We start from the raw sequence: 14,337 nt of genomic DNA on the forward strand, positions 1-14,337 counted from the left end.
ATGTAAAGAAGTTATACATACAGAAGCATTGAAATAAAACGAATATCCACAAATAATACACAGATTACATTTACCATTATAATATTCAATAGATATTACTTTAATTTATCCTATAATTTATATTAGCAATTGTTTAGCAAAGAATGTACTGCAAATTTTAAATAACAAATAACTTCAAAATCGATTTATTAATCTTTTTAGGGTTTCTGTATTTTATTTAATTTGTGCTAACACTTTTAATATAATTGCAATAACCAGTTTTGTTTTTATTATATCATTTGTTTGGGGTAATACTGTCAAATGTGGTCTGGTTATTAATAGGGGATGTTACATCCTTGTATAGGAATTAAGATCTATAATCTTAGCTTCTGGAAAGGTTTATAACCCCAATGGAGGATGTTACTCTGGAGTGGGTTTGCCTTGTTATATGTGGCACACTTGAGTATTTCTGAAACTTTTTTTTAAGGACAAGAGCCTATTACACTAGGATAATGGCTATGTACTTCTGCTTTGCTCCCCTTTACATCTGGTGTTACTATACCACCATATTAATGGAGTATAGCAATCAATCATTTTGTGTCTAATGGTCAGTTTGTAATAAACAATGGAATTTTTTCAAATGAATAATAGCCTAAACGAACAAGAAGAGAAAAATATGCAGTACATTAATTTTCAAACACTAACAAGCAGCAAAAAAGGTAACGCAAAAAGCAACAGTGACGTTACACAGTGCAGTAACCTATAGCAGCCAAATGTATGCTTACCAGAGATAATGATAATGAATAATTAGATTTATGATTGATTTCTATGCATTATTTAACCTTGCAAACCATCTTTTTCCTTATTATATATTCCTGAAAAAGGCCTAATAATGCTTTCGTGTTTTTATGAAAAAGCCTAAATAATGAATTTTTGTTTTTATGTGTTTATGTTTTACGTTTTTTTTTAGTGTAACCTTTAGCAATTAACCACTTGCCGACCGCCGCACGACTATCTACGGCGGCGGTCAGCCCCTCACAGGCAAAGTGACGTAGGTCTACGTCGCTCGCCTGTGAGGGTTTAGGGAGCGAGCGCGCGCCGCCGGAGGCGCGCTCCCGCTCGGTCACGGACCCCCCCGCGCGTGTGACCGGCGGACCCGATCGCCGCCGGCCACTCTGCGATCGGCGGGGGAGAGGGAGAAAGTCAGGCAGCTTGTGTAAACAAGCTGCCTGTCATTCTCCTCTCTGTATGAGAGATGATCACATGGATCTACTATGTAGATCCATTGATCACTCTGCATACAGTTGAAGCCACAGCCAATCACAGTTAGAATCACACCCCTAGGGACACACACAGCCCCTCCCTCTCAAATAAAGTTAACCCCTTCACTACCAGTGTATTTTTACAGTAACAGTGCATATATATAGCACTGATTACTGTAGAAATGTCACTGGTAACCCCAAAAGTGTCAAAAATGTCAGTCAAGGGTCCGATCTGTCCGCCGCAATGTCGCAGTACCGCAAAAAAAATCGCAGATCGCCGCCATTACGCGTTAAAAAAAAAAACAACAAAAATGACAAAAATCTTTCCCTTTGTTAGTAAACGCAATAACTTTTGCGCAAACCAATCAAAATACGCTTTTTGCGATTTTTTTTACCAAACATAGGTAGCATAAAACAAATTGGCCGAAAATATTAAAAAATTTTGATTTTTACATTTTTTTTGGGGGAATTTCATATAAAAAAAAGGGAAAAATATTGCTATTTTTGCAAAATTGTCGCTCTTTTTTTGTTTATAGCGCGTGATCAAAAAATCGCACAGGTGATCAAATACCGCCAAAAGAAAGCTCTGTTTGTGGGAAAAAAAGGACGCCAAATTCGTTTAGGTACAGCGTCGCACGACCGCGCAATTGTCCGTTAATGTCACGCAGTGCCGAATCGCAAAATACCCTCTGGTCGTTTAGCAGCCAAATCCTCCGGGGCTTAAGTGGTTAATAGGACATCAGCTTTCAGTCTCTAATGATAGTGTGACTAATGAAAGTAATTTCTAATTGGGTGGCTGCTTTTCCATTGGGTGGCTGCTTTAAAATGAAGTAAGTTTAAGTAAGTTTAAATGAAGTATTTATTGCCACTCCCATAAACATGACAATGCTAAAAACTATTACAATACACTTTATACAACCAATTCTGAATCAAAACTTTATTTGCAAAATGATCAGCCTATGTTAATGTAATGCTGTCATGTTCACATACAGTATACATAATGGAAGTAATACACTGAATCAGCCATGTGGTGTTGCTGCAGTGTAAATAATTTTCACACTAACCTAACCAACTGTAACTTTTACTATATGTTACATGTGTAGCTCATGTCAATAACAGGCTTTCAACATTAAAAAAAAATACTTTTCAGTAACAGGATTTCAATAATAAAAAAAATCCTTTATACAAAGAACCCTAGCACTTAAAAAATGAAGTTGGGTTTTTCCTAATAAGATTTTACAATACAATGAAACAAATTACTACTCAACTGCAGGCAAACACTTAAATACATACTGTATATGTGAACCACCTTACAAACCAAAGGGTTTGTAAGTCTTTTCGGACATTTTAGGATCCATACTTCTTTACAGACAACACAGCTAGTAGGGTGACGCCGATTTTTTTGTTTAAGGAATGCAGTAGTGTCACCTTCCTGCCCTAATAGTTTCTAAAAGAAGGCAAAACATACTGAAAAGTCTCACATTTAGCTTTGCTCCCCAAAACACAATGTTTTCCAAAAAGTGTGTCTAGGATCAGAAATCATGTCATACCCTCCTCTGTACTAATTGTTTTTCTATTTCTATGTCTGCCTTTTAAATGCATTGACACACTTTCTATGAAGTTACTTGACAGACAATTCCTTCCGTGTTTGTCTGTTAGATGCGTGGGCACCACATTAATTTAGTTATATGACAGATAATTCCAATTGGTGTCTGTCAGTAAGGTCCATAGGCACCACATCCAAGTAGTTACATCCCTGAAAATGATGTCTGTTCCTGCTGGTCAGATGCATGGACAACCGATCTGAGTGGTTACATTACTGTATTCTTTCTTTGGCTGAATGATGGGAGCACCTTCTCTGGATAGTTACATGACTGACAACTCATACTGTATCTGCCTGTTAAATGTATGGGCACCTCTTTCATGTACAGTAAAACCTTGGTTTGAGAATGTTTTGCAAGACAAGCAACATTTTTTTTTTGCTAAATTTTGACTTGATAAAAGAGTGCCTTAGAGGTGCCTCTAAGTGTAGCAATATGGTTACATTTAATGAAGGTACAACATTTAGCAACTCACATGGTTGATTATTAAAACAGGCACATCTAAGTATGCAGGCATCTGGGGTAAAGCTGTCCACATAGACCGTCCTCCTCACCGCCATCAACGTGACGTCATTCCTTCCACACTGCGCTCCACGAGCACTTCAAGCCTCGCTTTGAGATGGCTCAACTGCAGGGTCGTCTTTCCAGTCACAGTTGCAGAGTGACAGCGGTGAGAGCCGATGATGCAGAGGACGTTCTATGGGGACAGTTTTACCCTGGATGCCTGCATACTTAGATGTGCCTCTTTTATCATCAGCCATGTGAGTTGCTAAATGTTGTACCTTTATTCCTATTGTGGACGCTGCCTTTTGTGGATGGACATTTCATGGTTACACAACCTATCACATTGTTATAATCTTTTTATATGTTCTATAAAACTAAGGACTTATGAATGAATAACAAACAAAGAGCTGGGGGGGCACACCCTGAACATGCCTTTCTAAAGCTGGTGCAGCTATGAACCAAGCGACATGCAACTTATGACTAGCGACTTATGAATGAATGGTTGAGGAACGAATCATCTGATTTTCCATATTTCTTATGGGGAAATTCCCTTTGATATACGAGTGCTTTGGAGTACAAGCATGTTTCCGGAATGAATTATGCTCACATTCCAATGTTTTACTGTAGTTACATTCCACTATTTCTTTTTCCTGCATGTGAGCATAGGTACCAATCCATGTTGTTGGATGACGAACAATTCTTTCTGCTTCTGTCCGTTACATGGAGCGGCACCTCACTCATGTAGCAAATGAAGAACTGCTGCACAAATATAAAAAAACTCCCCACCTGAAGATTGACTCCACATTTTACCCAGCTAGGACTTAGATGTAGACATCTCCCCTGATGGCTATTGTACTCAGACAGCCAGCACCCGAACTGGATGCAGTCACTGTTCGTCCAACAATTTTCTACAGAGCTTTTTTTGATTTTTCAGTCTAAGTTTGTTGAGTTGGGTACTGCCATCAAGGCCATCCATGGCTCAAATTTTGCCTGATTCAGCAATAATCAGCTAAAATCCTAGATATTTAGTTAGTTGGTCTATTGAGAGAAGATTGGCAGGTTAGCTCTGCATTACAGGTGACTCCCAGAGAAACTGTGAGAATGTACAGTTTTCTATAAGGTGCAGAAAACTTTTATATTCTATTTTCTGACATGAAAAAAACACATACTTAGTGATCATAACACAGACAGCTCGTGACCATACAGCTGCCCATGGAACAGTCGGGGAATCTGCTTTTCTGCAGCTGAGTTCAACACCACAGAAATTTTTTTTCTTTCTCCTTTTTGTAAAAACACATCTGTTTAGTTACTTTGTCTGCAGCTGTGAATTAATTGGTAGTTTGTTTCATACTGAAAAAGTAATTTTTAGAAATTATCAGTACCAATCGTGGAAAATCATCTGCTGTTCAAGATTAATGGGCAATTATACTGTAGACCCATTTGAGGAGCAGTCACATGCATAGAATATAATCATCTTTCAAATATTGTTTAACCTCCTATCACAATTAGGCCTTAATAAGGAACCATTTATGGTAATCTTTAGGTTTTCAACTGTGTGTAAACTGATACATTTACATCTCTGTGTTCCAAGTTGATCCATGGATCGACTTGGATACAATCAGCCTGTCCATAGATGGATTGAATCGCGGCCGGTCCCTGCTGAATCGGATGAGATTCAATCCTTCTATGGCTGGCTTTAGACTGGCTCCATTCTGAGTCAGACAAGATGGGAGTAATTTTGGAAACAGATCTCTCCTCTCTCCCACTCACATTTCTCCCATGGCTACACCCAGAACACAATTCCCAGACTAATACTTTTCCTCTATTGATTATTTCTCTCCTATACCTGTGGAATCCCACACTGGGCTCCTCAAACTTATCCACAAGACCTGGCCCTATCACCCTATTCATCACAATCCAGGGTTACCACCTGGCAAGTCCCCAGTCACCTATCATCCAGACAATATAAAAAAAAGCAAGTTTGCAATATTCTCCTACCAGTCTAATCAATTGAAGCCCCAATTTGAATCCCAATCTCAATCCACCATGAAGGAGTGCTAGCAGACTAGGCAACTTTCTGACTATATTAGGTCTATATCAAAAGATGGGAGAGCTTGAATCTGCCCCAGATGAAGTTTGAACATATGTGCATCTGCTCAGCAGCAGTTTTTAGGGCAATACCGAAATTATATGCTATCTTGAGAGAGATGGCCTATAAAAAAAGACCACCCTTGGAATGGGCTTCGGGAAGGCAGGTATCACAGGAGGACTAACCTCAGGCTCACTTCTTATCCCTATCAAACCATTATTGAAAATGATAAAACTGTATCTTGTACAGATTCCCAGCCATCTTGCAGATGATGTTTCTATTTTTTTCAATATCTGCTGGAGATGCCAACAAGATCGAGGGAGCTAGCACAACATCTAGTGGAACTGAACAAAAATCTAACATTTCTGTCATTTCATCTTCCAGCTATACAGTAAAATGAAATCAACAAATCTAGAAGGTACACCAGAAGTAGCATTACTATCAGTGCCTCTAGGCTCCCTGTGGTCCAAAAAAAGATATCTTAAGATACTGTCTGATAGCGACCCGTACCACAAAATCCAGACACTGAAAAAAGGCCACCACTATATGCCCGGGCCATTATTATGAATGATAAAATGCATACAGAAAGCCTGAGAGCAGGAAATCCTGATAAAATGGACACGTTCTACCACACCTGGTGGAGCTGGGCCATGTTCAGATCTTTCCTGGTTTTCCAAAGCATCTTGACATGTTAACCATATGATACCACATAGTGTTATCATGATGCTTATATTCTTAACATGGATAGCAGTGTCTGTCACATTCTCCATTCCCTCTCCGTTAGTCCTCCCCTCTCCCCTTTTTTTTTCTTTTACTTCTTTCCCACCAGAATTCCTCCTTTCATATCATGTCACACTGTATCTATCTATATCTCATTTACTTCTTGAAACCCCACAAAAAGAGATTTAACCACTTGCCGTCTGCTCACGTTGAGCCTACTATGGCAGAGTGGTTCGTTATCATCTGGCGACGTAGACCTACGTCGCCAGACACTCCCCTTTCTCGGCGGCGCGGGCCAGGAGAGGAGCAGCGGCAATCGCCGCTGCTCTTCCCCGATCGTAGGGGAATCGAGTGTGGAGATCCGCCTGCTTGTGTAAACACAAGCGGGCGGATCTCCTAAGTGACAGGCAGAGTCAGATTGCAGGGTTCAGCATAGTTGAACCCTCGATCTGTCCTTGTGTCACACAGTCACCTCCCCCCCACATGTTAGTAAGCACCAGGCATACATTAACCCCTCCCTCTCCAATAAAATTAACCCCTTCCCTGCCAGTGTCATTTTTACAGTAACAGTGCATATATATAGCACTGATTACTGCAGTAATGTCACTGGTACCCCCAAAAGTGTCAAAAATGTCAGTCAAGGGTCCGATCTGTCCGCCGCAATGTCGAAGTCCCGCAAAAAAAAATCGCAGATCGCCGCCATTACGCGTTAATAAAAAAACACCAAAAATGACAGAAATCTTTCCCTTTGTTAGTAAATGCAATAACTTTTGCGCAAACCAATCAAAATACACTTATTGTGATTTTTTTTCCCAAACATAGGTAGCATAAAACAAATTGGCCAAAAATTTAAAAAAAATTGATTTTTACATTTTTTTGGGGGGGGGGGGGAATTTCATATAAAAAAATGTTAAAAATATTGTTATTTTTTTCAAAATAAACGCTCTTTTTTTGTTTATAGCACAAAAAGTAAAAATCGCACAGGTGATCAAATACCACCAAAAGAAAGCTCTGTTTGTGGGAAAAAAAGGACGTAAATTTTGTTTGGGTATGGCGTCGCACGACCGCGCAATTGTCAGTTAAAGTCGCACAGTGCCGAATCGCAAAAAGTGGCCCAGACGTAAGACAGCAAAATCCTCTACTGGTAAAGTGGTTAACCTAAAAGTGAAAAAAAAAAACACTTCTGAGAACATTTAACTATTTTTCTTTTTTAAAAAAGGGAAGTATATGGAAAAAAAAAAAAAAAAACCCCAAACAGGCTTGAAGGTAGAATGACATATATGGTTAACTGGTGTATTCAAGTACATCTCATTGAGACAATGTTGTACACAGAACATAAGGGTGGAGCATGTGTGGTTAAACCTGATGGAAATCAAAAGGCTCTCATTGTTGACTGCTTCCTTTGAGGGTTATAAGTGAAGTGTGTGCCTCAAATTAACTATGGTATTACAAAGTATTGGAGTACCATCATTTTAATGATAGCAATATTTGGAAAGCCCATGGCTACCCCTATTTTGAGGTAATTACTACATCTAGGGTAAAGACAACAAATCATGATAACAAGCTTATAAGAAATGTGATATGGAACATAAAAGGACAGGGTACAAGGGAAAGAAGGAGGGGGAGGGGGGTTGAAGGGAAAGAGGGCGGTTAAAGAGAATAGAAAAGGGAAGCAGACCAGAGGGGAAGAGAAGAGAGATGGAGCTAGGAGAAGGGAAGAAATGGGAGAAAGGGAAAGGGAAAGGGAAGGAAAGAAAGAGAAAGAAGAACAGGAGGAAGGATGAACCCAGAGAGGGACCAAAAGGAAAATGTGAGAGGGGATATATGTATGTGAAAAAGTAAGAGCTAAGCTAAAGTACACCAAAACAGCACATACCAGAACATCTCTCTTGTATGGCTTCCTGGACCAAACAACAAGATACAGTAAAAGTAGTTACCAAATTTTCTACCCACCATAATCAATTACGTACAATTTTGTCTGATCACTCACAGCTACTGACAGACCACCATGTTTTGAAAAAATACGTTAGGACAACTCCTGAACTAGTATTTTGTAGGACCACCTCACTAAGAGATCAATTAACCAGTAGCCACTACAGAGTGGAGCCACGGAGGTCTTTTGGTCCCCGTGGCAGCTTCTGTTGTGTTTTTATTCATATATATGGATATGTGTCTTTCTCTTTTAACAAATTTTGTATAAATAAAATGTTAAATCTTAACAGTTGTTGTCATTTCCTGGGTACCGAGATAGTCCATTCTCTTTCTTATGAGGGTTTGTTGTCTTGCTTTCATGCTGATCCTCCTGTCGAATACTAACTAACCTGGGTCTTTGACTATACCCTGACCTTTCTGAAAATCTTGCTTGTTCCACATCAGTGACTCAGCAAACATTGAAGCCAGAGGGTGAGCTTATCAGGTTGCAAAAAATAGCACTGTTACCGTGTATCTAAATCCAAAAACACAACATGCTGCCGCTTACCAGTCCTTAGATTGTATGACTGCATTCATTTTCTGATCAGTGACAATGCTAATAACCACACGCCCTGCAATATCTTCCCATCCCATTGTAGTGCAAGCAGGCACATCTTTTTATTGAGAGTGGTCATTTAAAGCAGAATTAACTCTCAATCAACATTAATTATTTTTCATTTTTATGCTGTTAGCATTTTTAAAGAAATAGGAAGGTATATTAGATTTGGTTGTTTTAAAAAAAAAAAAAAAATCTTCAGTTGCTTCCTGGTTTCTGGCCTAGGACACAATGATGTTGTACATCCAATGAGTTGTCATGAGCACTTTTTTTTTTTTAATTTGGAGGAGGGGATTTCTCAGCTAAGAAAACCAGCTTTCCTGCATGCCTGCGTTAAGGGCTGATGGATTCCAGGAAGTACATGAATCATCTGTCCTTACTCAAGATGGCTGTTACTAAGAAATGCTAAAGGGTGTTCTTTAAAGTGATTTCTCAAAAAAATAAAGCATGGAGACAAGGATAGATGAGTAATTTGCTTTAAATAAGAAAAATGAATTAATATAGCCTTTTCAGTTTGTGGTGCTCAGATACAGTTAAGTTGACTTTTAGACCAGTACAGCACTGTTGCTATCTCTTCCAATGAAACTGTTTGGTGTGAATTTTACTGACAGACTCAACAGGTATTTGTGGAACCTTGCAGGAAGACTAAGACAAAACTGTAACTGCAGATGCACTTACAATTAATTGCTTCATCACATATTTTTATTTAACGGGAGGCCAAAATTCTTTTTTTTTTTGTTTAAATCAGATTATTTTTATTGAAATTTTTTTGCACATAACATAAAAACAAAACCAACATTCAGGCGATAAAGCATCCATGGTACACAACAGCATCCAGTATAACCATAGGTAGACAATGTAAGCAGCATAATGAACTTAAATCCAGTGGATAAGAGCACAAATATATACCCAAAAAGTAGAGGCCAAAATTCTACTTTAAGGTTGGAGAGCAAAATTTGTCCATATCCATACACTGTAACCTACCATTGATTACATTTCCCAATAACCTATCAAATCAGAATACCTTTTTTCAGGCTTTGTCACACTGACTTGACGATTTTGTGGAATGCATTATTTTTTACAGTAAAAAAATATTATTTTGTTCAAATTTCATCAGTGTTCTTGTGAAAACATGGAAATACGCTTAACTGTTCCTCAGACTCTCCTGCTTATTTTTCATGTTAAGTCACGTGCTCACCTAAAATAAATGGTAATCTCACAAATTGTATTATAAAACTTTTCATTATCACTCATCATAATATGTTTCCTTTTACAGATCATTAACATATCAAGTGTTCATTGTCATGTGGTTTTGGGCAATAACTACATGAATCATTGCATCCAACGTGTTCATTTAATGCTGCGACCGCTAGTGATATAAAAATCTTTTTTTTATGACAACTTAAAAGGAACATGCATGTTTAAACTCACAAACCAAAAGAGCAGTGAAGCATTTAAATGGTTGGGTTTCTCATGAAACTCTTAGGCATTTTGAAACTTTTTAACCAACTGAACATAAGGTCGTTATACCTAGACTGTATGCTTTTTTTTTTTTTTTTTTTTTTCTTCAACAGCTTTTATTATGTTATACATTAAAGTAGTTATTTGACACTCTGAACTTAGTTTGATCCTTAGGTGGACACTAACACTTAATCTTCACCAAAGGTTTGACACCTAAATTAACCCTCAACCTCCACCTTAAGACTAAGCCGTTATTCTAACCACTAACCTTACTGTAACACTTAAGTGAATCTTTAGAATGATCTCTTTTTTCTAACCCTAAATTCTAACCCTTAGCTTAAAGTATATGAAAGCCCAAAACTTTTATTTTTGTTTCAGATGATGGGGAAAGGGTAAGAACTTCTGTCAGCTTCTTAATGTTGCTTGTGTCCCCAGTAGGGAGATTCATCCTCTATTTGTCCTGGTCACCTGGTCAGAAAGTAAAGGGAAATCCAAAATTAATATAACTGTTACTGCAACGGAAGGTTGGGGGAAATCTTCCAATGTTTCAGACACAACTGTCTAAGAGGTAGTTTCTCCTTGTTTTGAGATCCCCCTGCTGTTGTTTTTCTGGGTCAGAAATTAAAGGGATTTTTCCCAATGAGACACTGACAACATTGTTTAAGCCTTAACTTGTGACCCTATATAAAATCTTACTACTAAGCTAAACCTATAAAACTAAGTTAACCTCTTTTAAATCATACTTGTTTTGGATTGTAGCTGAAAGCACCAACACCTTGCACCAAAACAAAGCTGTGTCAACGAGCAGGGATCAAAAATCACTGCCAATTTAATTGACTAATGCACCTTTTCTTGTTTCTGTTCTCGATAAATGTATATATAGAATAAAATAAACGAAGGAACAAGCTCTGGTGATACATGGAGAACATGCATTTTAATGTGTGGGATGTTGGGGATTATCTCTAATAAGTCATTGGCAGTTGCTAACCTTTCAAAGGCCATTGACAACGCACTTTCTCCTTCTCCTTCTCCGTCTCCTTGGTTAAGGTGGGTACACTGTTGTTCATGCCATCCACTGTAAGTATCATAATAGTGCATGAGGCTGCTACAGCCATCCTCTGATATTATTCAAGTACTATACTGAATTCTGGCTCACTAAACGGACAACGTGAGGACAGCTTTTTCTCCTTGTCAGCACCTTGGGAAATTGTTCCTCAACTATCACAAACTGCTACTTTGGTTACAACTTGTCTTCTGGTATCTACTACTGATGTCCCTCTGCTTATGATTTATCTAGTCCTTTGGTATCTGGACTTGATTGCCTTCTGCTGCTGATTAAGATGTGGCCTGGTTCCTTGTTACTCACTCATGTCTGCCACCTTCCTTGACCTTTTTCCTGGTTTCTCAATTTATGATCTCTGCCATGTACCACGCACTCTGTACTCAACTGTCTCTGCCTTATGATGTTACCCCTTGCCCAGTCACCTCTTCTATTGTCATTTGTCACTAGTTGGGCAAACCCAAAGGTGATAGCCTATGGGATGCCACAAATTCAACAGAAATACCTTTTATACGGGGTGCAAGGTTAAAGAATGGGCCCTCATTAGACTAATTTAGTATTTCAACATTAGCCCACACTAATATGTGTGAAAATACTCTATAAAATCTGAATTTTAGGCACATTTACAAGAAATAGTCATTAGTACATTATTAAATGTATGTCACTCTAGGGGAGGAAGAAGCAGCACATAGAACTGGCCAGTTGTGCTGCAATGCAATGAACATGCTGCAAGAATGAGAAAATGATTGGCAGAGTAGAGTTGCTCCTTCTACATTTACTGACCAATCACGGGCTGGGGAGAGACAAGACATGACACTGTTACTAACTGCAACAGAGAAAAATCAGGTCTTTTGCCCAAACAGGCAGGGCTGTGCAGTGTGGCAGAGATTGGTAAATCTCAGGACTGGATGGTTACAAATACAAATCCTGTAGAAGGTAAAACAGCCTATCAATGCATTTCATTCATGTATTAACAGTCTGGCTGGAGTTCTGTTTTAAAGGTCTATTATTTAATTGGACTAACTGTAGAGCACTGTCTATAAAGCACCTATGAAAAAATGTGTGAGGAAACAATTCAGAGCATGCTAAACTCTAAACATAACAAAACACCAATGAATGCAGTTCTGTGTTTATTAAAACTATTATTTATATTTTAAAATGCTTTCATTGTTGTACCTGCAAGTAACAAATCAAAATTCTCTTGTAATGTCCTGTACAAGAGAACCTAGATTGAAAAAAAGAGGGCCAGTAGTAGGTGCAGGTATGCTGCAAGCATATATGATAAAAGAGAATATGCTGACAGAAAGCAGAGTGGGCAGAGGAAAAATGTATCTGCCTGCTGCTGCTCCTTTACTAACCAATCACAGTCTGGGGACAGGTAGGGAACCAAACGGTATTGCTTAACTATCAAAGTCAGGTCACCCACACTGGCTCTACAGTCATTCAGGAACGTGTAAATCTTGGGATTGGGTAGAAAGTAATAAAAATCATTTATTGGATAATGTATCTCCCATGTATGTATTTAGCAAGTGTATGTAGATGTTTGCCTGGATTTCTCTTTTAAATTTTTCAATTCCCCCACTTTTGTCACCTAGGGCCACTAATGTGTAACACCACCCACAAACTTAAGATGTGTATGTGGGGGATCAGGGTGTTTGAGACTGGATCTCCAGAGAATTAACACAAGATTCTCTACAGCTCATCTGGACATGGTTAACATTTTTATTACATATGTTCCATAACATAATATGCGCTGCTGTAATCTACACTAAAGGAAGGTATCTTCTTTCATTGGCCAAGTCAGTGCAAGGTTGTCATTGCATAATGAAACTATGAGTCATGAGCTGTAAAAACCACATCTGATCAATTTAATCATAAATAATATTTAAATGGGCAAAGTCAATGCTCATTAATAATCTAAAGTAACCTCTGTTCCTCCCCATCACTACTAACACTAAAACCTTATATATCAATAAATATAGCAATACATTTTGAGCTATTTGGGTACTAGAAAGTACTAGCTTTGTTGATAATATTGAGTACTAGAAAGCCATCATGAAAATTGTGGGTCTTATGACTCATAGAAATTTGGAAATTCTGTTGATTGGCCCATATACAATTTGTGCCACCATTCTACCTTTGAACTACTGATATATTTATGAGGTTAGACACAATATATGATGTGTGTACATGAAGTTGTATAATATTGGAATGACAAAAAATGTTACATACATTTTAAATAAAAGTGATGTTTTATAAGAATATTCAGTATGTCTGTCATATGGTGTACAACATATTGACACCTCAAAAGTCCCCCACTAATTGTATTAATATAGCCAATTTGAATGTAATGTTCCCAAGGTGTTCTATTTGGTTGAGGTCAGGACTCTGTGCAGGCCAGTCAAGTTCCTCCTCCCCAAACTCGCTCATCTATGTCTTTATGGACCTTGCGTTGTGCACTGGTCCAAATCATTTGGTGGAGGGGGGATTATGGTGTGGGGTCGTTTTTCAGGGGCTTGGCCCTTTAGTTCCAGTGAAGGGAACTCTTAAAGCATCAGCATACCAAGACAATTTGAACAATTACATGCTTTCAACTTTGTGGGAGCAGTTTGGGGATGGCCCCTTCCTGTTCCAACATGACTGCGCACCATTGCACAAACAAGATCCATAAAGACATGGCTGAGCAAGTCTGAGGTGGAGGAACTTGACTGGCCTGCACAGAGTCTTGACCTCAACCCAAAAGAACACCTTTGGGATGAATTAGAGTGGAGACTGCGAACCAGGCCGTCTCGTCCAACATCAGTGCCTGACCTCACAAATGTGCTTCTGGAAGAATGGTCAAGCATTTCCATAGACACACTCCTAAACCTTGTGGACAGCCTTTCCAGAAGAGTCAAAGCTGTTATAGCTGCAAAGGGTGGGCCAACTTAATATTGAACCCTATGGGCTAAGACTGGGATGCCATTAAAGTTCATATGCGTATAAAGGCAGGCATCCCAATACTTTTGACAATATAGTGTATATATATATATATATATGTGTATATATATGTGTGTATATATATATATATATATATATATATATATAAAGCAGAATTTGAAAATGTCTTCTTGTGCATGCTGGATAAATGCCAT

This window comes from Pelophylax lessonae, assembly GCF_965119305.1.
Source record: "Pelophylax lessonae genome assembly, chromosome: 5".
Classification (NCBI taxonomy): domain Eukaryota; kingdom Metazoa; phylum Chordata; class Amphibia; order Anura; family Ranidae; genus Pelophylax; species Pelophylax lessonae.